The sequence below is a fragment of the Humulus lupulus genome, chromosome 8 (assembly GCF_963169125.1).
Source record: "Humulus lupulus chromosome 8, drHumLupu1.1, whole genome shotgun sequence".
Taxonomy (NCBI): domain Eukaryota; kingdom Viridiplantae; phylum Streptophyta; class Magnoliopsida; order Rosales; family Cannabaceae; genus Humulus; species Humulus lupulus.
Window position 1 is genome coordinate 173,180,412 of NC_084800.1, and position 5,816 is coordinate 173,186,227.

Genomic DNA, 5,816 nt, shown 5'->3' on the forward strand with positions numbered 1-5,816 from the left:
CTTAACTGTTTTCCTTTAATCCTCTCTGAAAGAGTAAACTCAAGTATACAACTGGCCACCTAGCCTACGAGACACTCTACTCAAGTTCTAGTCAGATCCTTTAACCAACATGATGCATAGGCAATCCCTTTTCCCTGTCATTGAGGTGTCATAACAACCTGCAAACTGATTCTGATCTGTAAGAAGACTCAGAATTCTTTCCCAAAGCACATATAATATCTTGCTCGTCCAAGGAAACTTCTTCCCCTAAGGCATTCCTTGACCTTAGCAAATTTCCAACCAAGAATATATCACAATACCATCGTTCCAAACAATCACACATTCAATTTAGATAATCTTTGAATACTTTGTTCATCTAATTCATAAAAACAACTTGGCACTAACCAAATTCTCAAAACATAACTCAGCAATCCCAGTGCCCTTTTCTAATATAACATCAGTCTTCTGCATATCCTTCTCCCTGATCTCTAGCTGACAATAACCAGATCAAAGATCCACCTTGGAGAATACCATCTTACTCAATAACTGAGCCTTAAGTTCTTACAACTTTGCTGAAGCCATTCAATACAGTGCCCTAGACCTGATTCCATCCCTGACACCAATCCAATCACCATTTTATTCTTTTTATGTAAACATAATCCTGACAAATCCCTTGAAAATCCATCCAGAAACTCATAGACTAATCCAGTCTGTCCTGATCCCACTAGCACAACCTAAGTGGTATCCACCACACTAGCTAAGAGTTCTATGCATCCTCCTACAATAGATCTCTAGCTCTAAACACAGATGTCATCAGCATAGTGCCAACTACCACAAGGATTTCCCACTCTCAAACCCAAGAGTTACTATCCTTTCCTTATAATTTAGCATCGCCTCACACTTGGTTAACCAATCCAAATCCAGGGTCATCCCGAAGTCAGTCATAACCAACCTTATCAAAACTACTGATGAGTCCTTTCCATCATAATCTACCTCATCTCTTAAAATCACAAGTAAAGTATTACATTCTCATCACCACATAACCATGTGATCTACATAACAAGTGTATGCTTCTCTAGATATAACAAACAAAGAACAACATGGCACCAAACTAGCCAGCACTATATCAGAATCAAAACTAGAAAGCTGACTTGCCACCTCTGAGGAACCAACCTTAGTCTCAGTCTTCGAATTTGACTACATCGGAACAAACACCCGAGCTGGAGTCGAGCTTTCCACCCCCTTTTTCTCATCTGTCTCTCGACTCGGGAAATCCCTCTTGAAATTCCTAACCATTCCACATAAGAAACATGCCTTTGGTCGGCATCCCTTCAAATGATGCCTCTTGCGCTGAGCGCATATGGGATAAGTCCTCCAATTCTTATTCTTACTCACTCCAATAAATGTAAGTATCACTACTTGAGATCCATGCTCTCCAACACTCTCCTTCTCAATCTGATTTTCTATGCTCTCAACAACAAGAGCCTTTCCTACCACCTGAGCGTAAGTAGGGATTTCATGCACTGGGGCAACTCTAATGCCCTGAGCAATTATGGGATTCAATCGCTGGATAAACCTTTCCTTCTGAGCTACATCTATGGGTACTATATCAAAAGCAAACTTGGACAACCCATCAAATCTGTTAACATACTCGGTTACTATTGCATTTCCATGAATGAGGTTCAGAAACTCATTCATCTTAGCAGTCTTGGCTGCATCGCAGTAATATCTTTCATTAAACATTTGCCTAGGTTCTTTGCAGTCCATCACAACTGTATCTCATGTCTGGGATACTACTTCCCACCATGTCTGGGCATCATCCCGCAATACAAATGTAGAACAGATCACTTTATCGTGACCTACCAGTCCCATACTGTTGAGAATGGAATTGATCATGGCCATCCATTGCTCAGCTCTGAATGGATCTAGGCCTCCCTCAAAGACTGAAGGGTAATACTCCTGGAATCTTCCACAAAGAAATTCCCATCTGTTCTCAACCCTAGGCTGAGCCAAAACTAGTGCCACTCCTGACATAACAAAGGAAGAGGTGTTCCTCGACAGGTTCTGCTATTGCTTCAAACACCTGATCTCTTCCTCATGCCTCTACAATCTTAATTGCAAATCTATAAACATTTGCTGGAAATTCTGAGGGGTAGATGAAGAACTCAAACCCTGGCTATAATTCCCAGCCTCTGTGTAACCACCACCAGGTTTCATTATCTGCCTTGGATACATACCTGCTGGTTGAATCTACAGTCAATAACTTGACCCATTAAACATGATGAGCATATTCAAAAGCTTCCCCAACGGGAACAATCTTACCACACTACAATCAAAACCCATTGCAGTGCTAAAAACATACCCATAAAATTTATTCATCAATTCATAATCTCTGCTCTTCCAACATTCACACCATGCCTCCAACTCCAACATGAAAATAATCACACATATATAATCACAGAGCAGGTAATCATATAATCACATTAATTTATGTTCATAGAGCATGTAATCATATAATCATATTAATAATTAAGAGCCAGGCTCTATCAGAATCTCATGCTCCCTAATACAATGTGTAGGTAAAGCATTTACATTCTATTTAAGCAGTTAAGCACATAACTACAGAAATAGTTACCATACCCTGAGTGAAGCTATCTTTTGATGACGAGTGTACATGCCCAACTTGTCTTCAGGAACCCTTAACCTTGGCTCGCTCTGATACCAAGTTTGTAACGCCTTACTACCTAGGGAACCTTACAGTGTGCATTTTAAATAGTGCTAAACTCGCTAATCGAGTCATTTGGCCATAATCGTATAACTAAGTATGATTAGCGGTTCAGGGTTAAAATTTTTAGTTAAGATAAAATGTTTCAATAAAACATTTACTGTATACATTAGGATCCCAAAAATAAAATGTAAAGGTTAATTACAAGAAAATATTTACAACCAGTCGATCTAAGCGGCAAAATAGGGTTTAACCCTAGTTCCTCTTTAAACCCTCGGCTGTGGAGGTCGAGTAGCCGCATATGTACACATCGTCACCTAAGCTTTCCAACTTAAGGATGGTCCAACTTTCTTTTTCCTTTAGTTGCACCACATAGCACCCGTGAGCCAAAGCTCAGCAAGAAAACTTAACATGCTCATGAACAGTAATAACATGTTACTAAATCATAATGTGCATGCCTAGCAATAATAGCCCTATTCATGCATGCAAATAAGTTCAGATAATGATGGTGGATCCTGCCCTCCTGTGTGGATGACTATCAAGCCAATCCTAATCAAATGAGTGATTAACACTTTGAGGTTCTGATAACCACGCTGAGGCTTATAGCCCAAATCAGATGAGTGATTTAACACTTTGAGATTCTGATAATCATACTGGGGTGTGTAGCCCTAATCAGATGAGTGACTGATGGGTAAGTTACTAACTTAAATCAGATGAGTGACTGATGAGTAAGTCACTAACTTAAATAAGATGAGTGATTAACACTTGAGATTCTAATAATCATGCTGGGGCATGTAGCCCTAATCAGATGAGTGAATTAACACTTGAGATTCTGATAATCACAATGGGGCTTGAAGCCCATAGCCATGTGACGATGCAGTCACCTGGGCCTTACGACCCTGGCTCTAAGTAACAAGCCATTAGACTAGACAAGTGCTTTTAGTTTTCATCGAAGTTGAGGTCGGTCAGGCATTAATGCTCATGATGAGTCATTCAATGCTTATGTCGATTAGATCTAATCTTTTTGGCTTGCGTTAAACACACTCAAACTGTTTTTAACTCTTATGCCAATACTATACGACCAGTGCTCGGTACTACTACCGAACTTGACTAATGAGTCACAACTTCACAATTAATACCGACACCATTGCCAATTCTGACTAATGAGTGAGTGCCATTCACAAGTAAGCAATGCAACCAACATATATCATATGTCAAATATCCAAATGTAGGGCATTCAACATGCTTACTTAACAATCATTAGAATAATTAGGATCATGCACAAATATAAAGACTCAAGCTCTGATCAATCTCATATTCAACATTCATGTCATTCCCTAATCACATATTTCTCATGCATCACATGCATCACATACTGGGTGTAGTTTTCTTACCTCTGGTTCGAGCGAGAGATAACAATTGAACAATCCTTGAGAACGATCGATCCTTTAATCCTTTAGCGGTCACCTAGTCATAACCAAATATAACTTCCATCAATGAAAATGAGCAACAAAAGGTTCATGATCTAAACCTCACTCTCGAAACCCCGAATCATACCCAAACGGTTAGTAGATTCGATCCTGAGCCTTAGCAATTGAAAGCCCGAGCCAAAAACCCTTAAAAGTGCCCAAAATATGCATCAAGAAAAGCAGGGTAGCGCTACAGCACTGCCCCCCTAGCACCCCAGCGCTACAAGAAAAACACCCTAGCTCTGGACAGCGCTGTAGCGCCCTCCCTTGGGCGCTATAGCGCTAGGACCAGGCTTAAACAACCCTGGTTCTTCCTCCTTCAACTTCTCCATTTCCAACCTTCAAAACTCGATCCCAAACCTCATTCAAACCCCTAAATGAACCCAAATATCTACTCTACATGTCCTAGGAATCATAACCCAAGCAAACTTTGCCAAAAACTCCCAACAATTCTCATTATCCCAATCAAAATCCCAACTGAACATCAAAAGGAAAAACAGAGCAAGAACCAGAGTTTTAATGGCTAGAAACTCACCTCAATCTCAGAATCACACCCTCTTCAATGGTGGAACATAACCCAAAACCCTCAAGGCTTGGTTCCCTAGCTTGGTTCCTCAAAAGGAGCTTCAAAATTCAAAGAAAAGAAGAGAAAAAGATGAACGAGAGAAGAAGATGAAGTGCTCTGTTTTCTTAAGATTTTTTATAGCTTTCTATGATTCATATATATCCTCAGGTGAAAAGACTAAAATGCCCCCAAGCCTATTTAAAACGCTTAGCAATCATCAAGGGCAAAATCGTCATTTCCTGTCTATCTCGTAAATCATAATTAACACCCTCAAATTCCCGTTATTTCCAATATTCTCAAATGTTGATAAATCATATACCATTACCCTTTAATTCCCAGTAATGTTCTAATCCTCAAATTACCCCGAGACTCACCCTGAGCCCCAAAATTGACCCTGTTATGACCAAACCGATAACTTGCATTCTGAGATCGTCTCATGCCGAAAAGCTCGAACAAATCCACATATAATGTGATCTTACTCATAATTCACCAACATGCAGGAAAATACAAATGTGCCCTCAAAGGGCCAAATTACCAAAATGCCCTTATAATGAAAAATGGACCCATATGCATGCATTTATCATCATATAATAATATAATTCACATAAACATGCATATAATCATTTAATAACATAATAAATCAATTACGTCCCTCCCGACTTCCTAATCAAGGTCCTAAACCTTATTAGGAAATTTGGGTCATTACAGACCCTTTCTCCATCACTCCGAGCACCTCCCTCCACCACTAAGCCGCCCCTCTCTCCACAACCCCGAGTCCCTCTCTCCGTCTCTCTATCTCTGTTTCTCTGTCCACCATCACCACGCACCTCCGAGTTTCGAGCTCTGATCCGTCCACCACCACCACCACCACCACCACCACCACGTGATGGACCCAAAATGGGTATGTTTTAAATATTTATATCGCAAGCGCACGAATCGTTCATATAGAATAGTGACCGTGTAAGCAAGGATGTCGAACCCAAATGAGTTGTTTAAAATAAAAAAGAAAACTATTTTAAACCAAAATTAATAAATTCTAACATATCTCCAAAGATTGATGAGATTTAATGTCATGAAC